This window comes from Phodopus roborovskii, unplaced genomic scaffold (genome assembly GCF_943737965.1).
Source record: "Phodopus roborovskii unplaced genomic scaffold, PHOROB, whole genome shotgun sequence".
Lineage (NCBI taxonomy): Eukaryota > Metazoa > Chordata > Mammalia > Rodentia > Cricetidae > Phodopus > Phodopus roborovskii.
In genome coordinates, this window is record NW_026126447.1 from 2,403,054 (window position 1) to 2,416,513 (window position 13,460).

Consider the following 13,460-nt stretch of genomic DNA (forward strand, 5'->3'; position numbering starts at 1 on the left):
TCACATATACACTATGTCCATCTCTCTTTAAATATGGATGAGGCTATGAATATAATATTATGTAATTAGGTTATATTATACAACAGGGGTGCATAGATTTCTAGGACCTGGTAATGGTCCTTTATCAGTTGACTCTATTCATCACAAAGGAGTTTGCCTGGCTATGCCTAGCCAATTCAGGGAATCCTAAAAAAAAAAAAAAAGGCTAAGCCCTTAATGAATGTGAACTAATGTCCTTCTGACCTTGAAGAAGTACACATTGAGCTGTCTATGAAGATGGCCAAGTGACAAAGCCATGCATATGTTCTCAAGTTTTCACAGTGGTACCTGTACTCATCTAGCAGGAAAGCAGGCACACTTCTCTTACAGATACAAGGAAATTAATTCTGACAATAACTTCATAGGCTTGGAAGGGGTGCCTGTGTCTCAACTGAGGCTGCAACCTCTATTTGCTTTGTGAAGGCCAGGATAGAAAGCCCAGCTGTGATGCTAAAATGCAAGTTCACATTGTTTGGAAATGCTAAGTTTGTGGTATCTGGTCATTAGGATGAAATGCTGACATAACTACCCTTGAGATGATAGCATTCTCTTCCCCTCAGCTAACTCACACCTGAGCTCAGATTTGGTTGACAAAGATCTCTGTATAGATGCCTCAAAGGCAGCAGCCCACTATTCAGTTCATTTCTTCTCTCCAAAGAACTTCCTCTTCTACCATTCCATGGTAGGCATTTCTGTCTTTTCCTGTGCCAGAAACTAGGGCTAGTGATCATCAAAGCTCAGTAGTTACTGACTCACAATACGACATTCACTAGTATGTGTTAGCATACTCCTTATTTTTGTCCTTTCCAAGTTCACTCAGAGTTCCTCTTTCCATTTGTTTTCCCTGCCCTCAATCCCTTTTCTCTCTGATCTAGGTCTTCTTCCATTATATAAACCTTGACACTGTAAAATAGAGGCAAGATAATGAATTCCTCAGATTCATACTTCCCCAGGCATTACATAGTGGCTGAATGGCAAGGCCTTTCTACTAACATGGACATGGCTATGTCTAATAGTGTGTCACTTTCCAGGCCTTCTTCAGCTATATGTATCAATAATATTGGTTCTTTAAAGACACAGCTCTTGGTCTCTTCATTGTGCTAATTCTATCTTCCTGTCAAAGGAATGGCTCCTGCTTAGAATTAAATACCCATTCATGTATTTACTTGTAAAGTACTCTTTTCTCTCTTTTGTTTTTGCCTTGGTATGGCTGTAAACTGCCCTAAGACAACCATATTGATGGTCAATTTCCCACTACCCACTCCTTAAGGTCTTAATAGAAGTAGAGTCATCATGTACATTACCTAACTGAATAAACAAATGAATTTGTCATGCAAGCACTTTCTGATTCCAGCTCAATTGACCTGCCCTTGCTTTTGTCTTATTGCCTTGGTTCCCATACCTTTAGCAACATATGGTAACAGTTGATCACCATGAAGTTCATGGTAAGATGGTGTTATCACCTCTATTAATATGTGTGTTTATAGAAGCATACTCATATATCAGGGGTTCACATGGGGTGTCTTCCACCAACACTCTACCTTATTTTTGAACTGGGGTCTCACACCAAGTCTGGAGTACTCGGATTCAGTGACATTGACAGGCCAGCAAGACCCAGGAATTCCCTGACCTCTGTCCCCCTCCCCCAGATCCAGTGTTGGCATTTGTGAACACCTCTGTATCCTGCCTTTTACTTGGATGTCAGGAATAAAACCCAGATCCTCATGCTTAAAAGACAGACATTGTTTAAAACTTCCTTTTCATTTAATATTTTTATACTACTTTTAATAATTATTTTATTACTTATTATTTTTGTCTTTCAAATCATGCTTCTTGATTCCATTATTTCCTCTCCCTGTTTATATTCCCTCTGCCCTTGTAACCCCAACTCCACCAGATAAAATTTAAATGAAAAAGGAAAAGAAAAAGAGGCGGGAAATCTGGTTATGGAAGCTGTACTGTGACACAGTGACTCACACGTAAACACGTTTGTCCATGTATCTTATTTGAAAGTGTTTATTGCAAAGAGTCATTGGTCTGGTTCTAGGTTTCTGGTTTCTGCTACACTATTGATGCTTGGCCCCCACTGGAACTCCTCTTAATTTTACAGGGGTAAGAGAATCCCTGTCATGCAGGACAGGGAAGAAGAAGGAAGGCAGACTGTGCTAACTTAGAACTGGAAGCAGAGCATCATGGTCTCTCATTCTAAGGAAAAGGGGGAAAACCCTGCTGAGTTTAGCTGAAAAAGAAGAAAGTAAGAGAGAGACTGATTATTCCTCTCTCTGGTAGTTGGTAGTGTAAGCAACTAAAAAACGACAGGCTTGCTTTATTGCCTTTGGTCTCCCATTTGATTCCTGACAGCCATCTCCCTCCCTTGCATGCAGGGCTGTCAGGTAATGTGCCGATTGGCATTGCAAAGGAGCCAGAGAAATGAGAACAGTGTTGAACAGTGTTTCAGAGACCTGCAGGCCTTGGAAAGGAGTGTTTGAAGTTGGCCGACTCTCTCACTGCTTTCGAGGAACTCTCATTTGCCTAGACTGCAGTACTTTCCTGCAGGTACATGCAGAGGAAGTCTGAAAGGGACCTTTGAGAGAAAGAAAGTCAGTGCTTTGAGGCTTGAGGGAACCTTGAGAAGAGATATTAGAGAGAATCTTTCTAAGCCCATAATAATTTCTGGATCCATAATTTTCCATCCTTTGTCTTGTTAAATAGGGCCAACACCAGGAGTAGAGCAAAGCTAGGTTTTCTATGTGTTATTGTTCTTTCAGTAAGAGGAATTCAAAACCCCTAGTCTCCTCTCCAAAAGGAAAATGTAAATCTTTCAAATCTTTCTAGAGGGGTCTTGGAAGCTGTTTAGAGTAAGGTATCAATGTATGCACATCATGAAAACATCACCTCCCACCGAGACGTAAGGTAAGAGGCATCGAAGGGAAGACTACAATTTCTCATGGGGGTAAATTTGAGGCATTATTGGCAATAATTTTTTGAGTTAATTAAAATGAATTAAGTTCAAGTCTGGGTCCTGCAATCATTGATTACATGACCTTCATCAATTTACTCTGCCTGGGTATAGTTTTGTTCCTTTGAATATGGAGACAAGGACCACTGTTGTTTACATAGGAAGATAAGTGGCTATACAGTGTCTCAGAACCATGGGGACCCTCAATAAATGGCTGCTTCACAGCTCTACTTTCTTTTAAATCTTTTGTATCCATTTTACATACCAACCATAGTTCCTCCTCCATTCTCTATACCCCTCTTCCCTCCCCCAACCCATCCCCATCCACTGCTCAGAAAGGGTAAGTGATCCACTTTTAATCATTTTAGCTTGGGAAGAGGATACAGTTGACAGCAGGCCAAAAGCCAAAATAAGAAAAAGGTTTGCTGTGGATTGCATTGTAGAAGTGGAAATTCAAATCTAGGAAGGAGTTTATACTAATGAAATTACTTCTTACTCAGACATTCCCATCTGAGGTAGTTATCTGGAACTGGTAGTTCTTTCAAATGTTCTAACTGACCCTAAGTCTCACTGAGGCTAGGGGGCTACACTGTATGAAAAACCCCTTAACCACCAAGAGCATGTGTTCAGATATTTGGTTCTAAACTGGAGTAGGTTCTAGAACTACAAGTGGGCAGCATATGTCCAAATTATTATACAGGTTCCAACCATCCAGATTCTTCAGCTGACCCTCCATCTGTGTCTAGGAAGTGCCACTCTGTCTGAAGTCTGACTCAAGGAGGGAGGTCTTGTTTGGTGCTTGGCCTAATAGCTTATTGTATCATCTTCCAGGGAGTATTCTGTAATTCTTGGACTATTTCTACAAAATCTGCCAAGAACTAAAGCCAGATGCTGAATTCTTACTTCTAATTGAACATTCTCTCTCATGGCTGGTGGTTGCTGTTCATCACTGATCAGGGACTGGGGGTAGGAGCTGCAGATTTGAGTTGTAATTTGAAAGGTTCTTTCTGCTGTCTTCAATTGACACATGCCTAGCAGCATGACTGAGGCAGATGTGAAAGTGGGGAGAAAAGAAAATGAAAAAAAAAATCAACATAGTATGTAATAATAAGTAAAAAATAAATACATTCTGGGCAAAAGCTGCTAGTAAAATACAAAGTTTGATGTACTTTTAGCCTCTCCATTCTGAAGTGCTTTCTCTGCAAGTAAATAGGAAGGGAAAACACTCACTTGCTGAACTCTATTATAATTACTACAATCTCGTTAGTAAAAATTCCCTATATCAAGGGTACATCTGATGGCAATTATTTATAGATAGGTTTTATTGTAAGTACTTTTCTGTTGCTTAGACTGGATACTATGATCAAAGCAACTTACAGAAGGAAGTGATTACTTGGGGGGCTTACAGTTTTGGAGGATTAGTCTGGAGCATCATGGTGAGAATCAAGGCAGCAGGCAATTAGGTATGGTGGTGGAACATTAGATGAAAGTTTAAGTATTGATACATAGGTGTGAGGTAAAGCTAAATGAAAATGGAGCTTTTGAAACCTAGTGACATGCCTCTACCAACAAGGTCATGCTTCCTGAGCATTCCTAAACAGTTCTAACTATTGGGGACCTAATACATGAACCTACAAGACTAGGTTCTCATTCAAATCCACAGGTTTCTATTTCATCTTATTGTAAAAAGAAAAGTTCTGATCCTCTCACCTTCATCTCCTAAATCCCAAGATTAGATGTATGTGCTACTATACCCAGTTTATATGGTACTGAGAAAAGAATCCAGGACCTCCTGCATCCTAGTTAAGTAGTCTACTAACTGACCTATATCCTCAGGCAATGTAATATGCACTTTACTTGACTAATTTTCTTTCATCTATAGAATGACCTAGCCATAGTTGTTTACCATCATGTTACCCTTACCTTATGGTAATATCACATACATGAACTTTCTTAAGATTCTGTTTTTTCATCTGTAAAGTATTACTGAGATGTACAAGGTGTGACTTATTAAAAAGGAATAGACTAACACAAGGAAATCTCAATAAATCAAGTATGGTTTCATCTGTTCCTTTCTTTAACTTCTTTCTGCTCCCATTTCTCTCAACAACTCTCAGAAGAGCAGGGCTGAAGACTTAGGGAGCATCAAGTTCTATTTGGGTGTTTGATGGATGGGAAACTGAGGCTCTAACTTGCCTAAATAAAGGAAATGATATCCACGATTAGCATATAAGGCTAGGCCTTCTAGGAACCACATCATATCTCAGTTGGCTTCTCCTCGTTTCTCCCTTCTTTCCTGGGAACCTTGCTCTAAGACTAGCTTTTACCTAGTGCTGACAATGTGTGCTTCTTTGCACTTGTTTCCATACCCTAGGACAGTTAGACACAGGCACTCCATGAAGATGCTGTTGTCTTCACCTGTGAAAATCCAGCTGTCTAGAACCTCCAGGTCATGTTTTTCTCAGTGTGGAACTGCTGGGCTGTGAGAAGCAGGCTCAGAGGTCCCACAGCTCTGACACTATGCTTGCCCTTTAGATTCTGGCCATCCCTCCCAGGTTATTCTGGCTACAAATTCTTCCGAGGCTGATTAAGTACAGATCAATGTGTCTGCAGTGTTTACTTTTCCTGAGTAGGAGGCCCTGTGAGTGCAGCTGCCAGCATGAAGAGGTCTGTGTATGCAGGTAAAGCTATCTTTAGACAAAAGGCAGAGGCAATGACAGTAAGCTATAGCACAATGTCCCCAGGAGGCCAGGGCAACCAAAACCATCATCACCAGGAAAATGTCTGCTTTTTCCTCTTCTAGAAACATGATCAGTTTGTGGTCCAGTGCACTAGAAAGAGATCACCAAAGGCATGGGGCTCAAGTACTGATATGCTATGTTGAACTACCTGTTGCTGAACTGGTCACAAAATGGACACACTTGACTGAGAATCACCTTTGCATATTGAATCTTCACAATAGCCCAAGGAAAAGAAGAAGCACAACTCCTGGGCTCATTCTGCTTTATCCATGAGTGGCGCCAGACACAGAAGGAAAGGGCAATGTAGCTCCAAATTGGCAGAGCAAATATTAAACCCTACACCTGCTAATTCTACAGTCTATGCACATACTAAAAGCAATGAGTGTTTTGTCTGGAAATAATTTCAAACTTACAGAACTGTTGCAAGGATTAGAAAAGTTAAGAGCATCCATATGTCATTGCCTTGCTCTACATATTAGCATTGCATCTCATTTGCTTTTGTCATTTAAGGATGATATTTTTAACCTAGAGGGAATGCTTTCCTTCCTTCTCTTAACTTTAGTCCTTGTTTGTGTACAATGAAATATTTGCATGAATTGTGTGAGGGTGGGGTGAGGGAGGGGTATTTGTGTCTATGCACATGTGAATTTAAGTGTTTGTTGCATGGGATCATAACAAAATGCCACACATCCATTCACCTTAACATAAAGTCTTGCTTAAGATTCAAAAGTTCTTAGCAAGAGTAAATTCCAGTTTAAGAATCCCCAAATAATGGGGTCAGTGACAGAGCTCATTGGTTAAGAATATTTGTTGTTATAGAGGAACTGGGTTCAGTATCCAGTACTCACATAGTGGTTCGAAAATCACCTGTAACTCCAGTTATAAGGGATCTAATGTCCTCTTCTGACCTATGTAAGCACCAGCAACTCACATAGTGTACATACATACATATGTACATATATACTATAGGCAAATATTAACACATAAAATAAAACAAATAAATATAAAAATTTTAAAGAGTTACCAAGTCAAAACAAACAACTAAAATTAAGAAAATAATAAAGTCAAACTGACTCATTTGTGCCATGGATCTCTCTGCTAACCTCATCAGCAGTGGTGAATCAGAAAAGTCCAGATCTCTAGAAGCAACTGAACAACTAGCATATGAACATGGTTCACAGAAGAAGAGGGACTTTCTTAATGCCACTCAGCCCCAGCACAGAGGTGAACTTTAAGTCCCACACTGGGTACTTAAATATCTGAAACAATTCATCAGCCCAGCTAGAACCATTGTGCCTCCTGATTAGCACTGTGCCTTGAGCTGGACTCACCATCTGCACTTTTCATTCAGACCTTCAATTATACACTAGCTTATTCTGATCAGCATCATTTCCTGTGTGAGCTGCATCCCAGTTCTCTGGGAGATTACACCAACTCTGATGATGGGGCTGAGGCTCCATTTCCCTCAAGGCTCAGCTTCATGTCAGCCTGCATTTGTGAGTAACCAATGTTACTAGATTGAGCATGAGATTCAGACTTGATGGCATGGTATCAATATCCTGAATAATTAACAGGAAAATGAAGGTCTTGATAGGACATAGGCTTCCCACAAGTCACTAAACTGGTCAGTGAGTGGTGAGGTACAGATTTAGTCACGCTTCTGACTCCAAGTCCAGCATTCCTTTCTGTTTGCAGAACCATGTCCAGCTAATAGGTAAAATCCAGCTCAGTGTCACTCTATCATTTCAACTCCATCATTAGCTAATTCTGTAGACTACCATGACAATGGCAAACTGAAAACAACTGTTATCTCAGATGGATATTTACTTGGCCAAACACAGCACTGTTTGCTTTTCAAACAGACTCTTTAGACAGCACAATCATACAATGTGAGGTTGATTCATTTCACCAAGGATTGTGAAATTTTCCACCTGCTTTCTAGACCAAATGTCCAGGTCAGGCTACTTGTTAGATAGAGGTTTACAGCAGAAGTCAGCTAACTATGACCTGTGGATGAACTTGGATCAGCATGTTATAGAAAATAAAGCTTTACTGGAGCACATGTATTTACATACATTCATTTGTATGCTGTCTATTGGGTGTCTTTATGGACACCCATATGGTAGAAAAGTTGAGTAGTTCTAAAAGAATGTATAGCCTACAGTGCTAATTACAAAAATAAATGTGTTGCTGATCTTACATTTAGGAAATGCTACAACACACACACACACACACACACACACACACACACACACACACACACCTCTTTGTCACACTTGGCATTTCTTGATCCATCATGTGATGGCTACACTTTCCTGCAATGTGATGAAGTCTATGTGGACAATCATTTACGTTTCCACAACCATTTTATAAATAGCTTGAATTGCATCCCACAAATCTCTTTATTCCACAGATGCAACTGGTAAAATGATATGTTGTTGATCTAGCCTGGAGAAGAGAATGATTTAAATGAATGTGAAAACACAGAAAGAAAGAATACATTATTAAGCACCTCTGGATGCTTTCTCTTCATGAACTTGCTCACTGTGAGGGGGACACACTGATCATTTCATTTTATACAAAGGGAAGTGTCCAGATGTTAGACTCACCCAAGACCTGAGAGATGACTTGATATCTAAGCTTAAAGTCAGGTCTGGCTGAATTGAACACCAATTCTATGTCTCTCTTGAGAAATGTTAACAAAGAGTACTGTGTACCTGTCAGATATGTTGTAAATATTCCCTCTCCTCTCATTGTTAGTTTCTCCCTCAGACAACAGCCTCTGGTGTATATTGTTCTATTGCAATATTTCAGGCCTTAGTACATCCACCCAGAATGGCTCATATACCAACCTTGTTAAAAGAACACAAGTTCAGAGTCCATCTTTCAACATTAATAGTTGGGGGCTTCCACTAATCTTAGGCATAGCTTTCTCTGGTGACTGAAATAGAAAAATAGACAATGCTATGCCTTCATTTTCACTGACCAGGAGCAGGAAGGAGAAGAAATGGTAAGAGGGATGGACAATGAATAAGAGAAGCGTACAGGAAAGCAGAAGCCACCATGTGCCTTCATAATCACTGAAATCCCTGTGTCACTTCGTTGATTCACTTTTCTCATTACTCATTTATTCAAAATTGATACCCAGCATCCACTGTGGCTCACTCCTGCTTTTGGTGATGGCGCCAGCAAGTTTGACATGGTCTTCTTATTATCATGAAGTCTCCAGTTCTACAGAAAACATCAACTTACCTTGAAACACCAGAATAAATGTCCAAATGTTATGTTGTGGAGTCTACAGAGTGGGAAGATTACAAGACCTGTTAAGGAATAAAACATGGAAATTCCCTGTGCTATGAGGTACCTATGTGGAAGATGCCATTTAAATGTAGACATCAGAGTGAGTGACAGCAGTCAGAGCAGAGGAAACCATCCCAACAGAGTTGCTCTCTCTCTCTCTCTCTCTCTCTCTCTCTCTCTCTGTGTGTGTGTGTGTGTGTGTGTGTATGTGTGAACGTGTGTGCGTGCACACGTGCATGGGTACGTGCATGTGTGTGTCTGTTTAGGCTTTGCAAGCCAGGGACAGGTATGCTAGGAACATAATTCCTATTACAATAGAGCAAAAGCCTCTGGAAAACTGTAGAAACAACAATAACAAGAAAAACACTGCTTTTGTTTGAAGATGTATTAGTAACTTATTTTGTAAAATTTCAAATGCAAAAGGAAGGCTTGGGCATTTTCTAAATAAATGACACACTTCCCATTTACATTGTAAGAATGACTACTCTGGATGCAGGATGGGGATGGGTTGCACTGAATGGAGAAAAACCTTCCAGGAGAGGCTTTTGGCAGATTCTAAACCAGTGGTTCTCACCCTTCCTAATGCTATGGACCTTTAATACAGATCCTTGTGTTGTGGTAACCCCCAACCATAAAATTATTTAATTGCTACTTTATAACTATACTTTGCTACTGTAATGTAAATATCTGATATACAGTATATTTAATTTGTGACCACTGTGGAGACTGCGACCATATATTGAAAGGAGGCAGGTGTCCCATACCACAATAGAAGAGAATGGAAAACATGGAAGTCATCATTATTATCTCACTTAACCTTGTAAGACTAATTGTCAGATTATTCCCTCACTTCAGAGAAGAAAATGTTGATGGTGTGGGCTCATGGTAAGCATATGAGAAGAGGCAAAGACCTGTATGAGATCTAGATAATGTTTTAGGCCGAATTCTAAAAACAGAAGTCCCTACCGTTTCTCCATCTCATTCTTCTTACTCAAAGCTGAGATGATGCAAGTGTTCAGGCTGGCTATACTTTGCTTTTTTATCTTCCATTATCATTGTCAGTAGCACAACAGCCCAGTGCTTGGTCCCTTGGAAGAAATTAGTCAGTGTAAAGCACTGTACACTGAATACTCTTAAATAGTACTCATAAGCCTCCTTAGTGCCTGAGGCTCAGTTATGGGAAAGTACTTTTTGGAGGTCACACAGGAAAGCAGTGGCAATCACTGGAACCCACTGATCCTATTTTCCTCAAATAGCTCCATAAATCTCATTTCTTTCTGGGTACTTCAAAGATGGCAGTAGTCAAATGCCACATGCTTCCTGACTTGGAAAAGAGCACAGGTCTTATTTTTAGATGAATATGAAGAGGGTACAGTGAGTTAATATGGAATCCCAAATGCTATGAGAGAGCTATTTCCTACAGCACAGGGATTTGCCTTTCCTGGTATTTTTATCTATTTCTCCTTGACTTCCTTGTGCTTCAGCTTTTGCTTGCAAGACTGACTGCCTTTCACATGTTGGGAAGACCACAGGGAACTTCTGACTCACTGTATTTGCCAAGGAGGAGCTTGGATCACAGCCACAGAGATGGGTAAGCGCTGGGATTTTGAGGAAGAGGAAGGTGAGAAGCACAGTCAACCTAGATGGCTGAAGTCATCCCTGTGTCTGTGGCACACACCCTTGAGAGACAATGAATGGGGAGGCCTTGGGCAAAAGATTCTAACAAGACAGAGCTTAAAGTAAGCACATTCAAAGAACAGTGGTTCCCACCAATGAACAGAACAGACAGAAGAGTGTGCTAATAGTGAATTTGACCAGCTCCTTCTTTCCATGTTACTGTTTCACATTTCAAAGAATAGAAGCTTGGGGGAATGGATCTTAACTAACATCAAAGAGTGAGTTGGCTTGCCAAGAGATGTGAGATTCACCCCTTCCTTGACACACACTGGATCCATGGGTCCTTCTCAGTAGTTTAGCTCTGTTTCAAGGTCTTTACTCAACCTATATCTGCCTAAATTCTCTATAAATTATGAATTTATTTTAACCTTAGGACTCTCATCTAGACTGTTAGTGCTATATCCTCATTTTATAGTCCAGGAAATTAATAATGTACGGTGAAGTCCAAGTCACATGTCTAATATGACACTAGTAAGTGTTAGGGATAGAATTCAAACTCAGGGAGCCCAGTATCAGAATCCATGCTTTTAATATGGTGTTATGTTGTTCTGGCAGCCCTGAGGCCTCTCAAGCCTTTCTTGGATCATTTTTATACCATATATTTTCTCCTAAATTGTGGTGAGTGTTGCATACTCATCACCTCCTCACTTAGTATAATAAGAAAAAAGAGGGCCCACAGCCCTTGCACGCAGACCTGTGGCATCTGAAGAATTGGATGTTGGATGATAACTTCACTTGTCTGGAACAGAGGCTTTGCCATGACCTGATCAACATTATCTCTTCAATAAAAGATTGGCAGTAGCAGGCTCAAGAATAGCAGCAAGACTGACAGCTACAACAAGGCCAAGTGCATTATCAAAAATGCAACACCAAGACCAGTGTCACCTACTTGTTATCCAGCACAAAGGGGAGGAGGGACACATGCTCTGGTGTCTCATTTACATTTCTTGCCTCATATGGCTCTCTTCCTCACTGTCTCTTTTTTTCCTTACTGATTTATATCAACAAATAATCTCATATTTTTATTTATTGGATAAGGATTTTTAAACTTTCATTTGCTTTTGTCCCCATGTGGTTGCTACTGTAGACCTGTTTGTGGTATGTACTCAAGTAGGAGAAAAGATAAGGTAAGACTAACTAGGAAATGGCTGGAGTAGAGAGCAGAAAAGGAAGAAGAGGGGGAAAAAGAGGGTGATGAGACCAGAAAGAAAAAAAAAAAGATGGAAGAGAATGTGGTAGTAAATAGAGGCAGAGGGATAAAAGAAAAAAGAAACAGATTAAAAATTTAGGCAAATAATTGAGTAAACATGGGATCCTGCAAAAGAAGAGAAGTGTGTGCCAGAACCCACAAGTGGAGAAAGAAGTAGAAAAAGAGAAAAAGGGAGTGGCTTGAGCATTGCTTTAGCAAGCAGTGCTAGGGAAGGATGGACAGGATGCCATAGCCCTGTTACCCTTATTATCCTGAGAACAGTCAGGTTGTCTATGTCTGGGGCCGTGAACCAAATCATTTATCTCAAGTCCTCTTGTTTGCCTTTGCTTTTCTTTTTAAGTTTAACTCCAATTTATAGGTCACATGCTCAGTGATGGATGCTTTTCCAATTAGTTGTAAATAGCCCAGTCCTTCTGAGGAGACCCACCATTCCCTGGTTCTAATTTTGGCTATGAGATAGGAGGAGTGAGAAGACAAGTTAAGAATCATCGATCACCAACTTCTAAATCCCAGAAAGCTATGGCACAGCGTAGACTGAGAAGCAGGATCTATTATTTTAAGGATTGTAGATTATAGGAGGAAAATTCCTCCTAGGGGATGTGTTAATGGAAGTACTTCCCATATGGAACCCTTTTTCATGACAAGTACCAAGGGTAAGGAAACTAGAATTTAAGCAATGAGAACTGAAGTTACATTAATAATGTCTACGTTCATTTTCCCCTTGCACTCTGATGACTCTTTCTATAATGTGATAAAAATCAATAGTCAACTCCAAAAGGCAGTTGTAGCCATTACAAAGCCCATTCTACAGATGACAGAATGTAAATAACTTGCCTAAGGGAAAAATGTGCCCAAAGGTATGTGATTCATACCATACTATGGAATGTCCACTGTGAACAGATGTTCTTGCCTCTGGCAACAATTTATCTCCCATTTCTGCAAAGGTGGTGAATAGCAGAAATTCTGACACATCCATAACCCACCGATATTAATAATTAACCACAGTTCTCATAATGACAGTCAATGCAAGGTGGCAGGCATGCCGTCACCTGTAATATAGGACTCTCCCTTTTATTGAGTGTTCAAAGCCTATTGATCTGTGCCAATACTTAGTATTTAATGCATGTTTATACCCCAGGTCTCTTCTGCAAACACCCCTTCACATTTGCTAATTTCCAGCCTTAGGTAATATTCAGAGGCATTGCTTTTATATATTTTCTTCTGAAATATGTTATTTTCTTATTTACCCCCACTGAATCATTAGACAACTACGGATTTCAGCTACAGGTGCAGCCCTGTAATGATTCTTGTTCCAGCATTTTGATATCCTTCATATCGACTGTCATTGTGATGAATAAATGTTGAAGACACTGTTGAGTAGATCACACAATGCCTTGTTAATAGGGGCCAACAACAAAATGTTCAGATCAAGGGAAACAAAGTAGCATGGACAAATGTTAAAGTATATGCTGCATAACCTATATATTTACACTTGAGAATATTCCCTTAACACATTTCTGCTAATAATTGCAAA

At 40.0% G+C, this 13,460-nt stretch overlaps 1 protein-coding gene across 3 annotated transcripts in view; it reads right to left on the bottom strand.

Annotated features, from left to right (window-relative positions):
- The window catches only part of Astn2 (astrotactin 2), a 951,602-nt gene that overhangs the window by 611,999 nt on the left and 326,143 nt on the right, over positions 1-13,460 (bottom strand). The gene's annotated exons all lie outside the window — the stretch shown is intronic.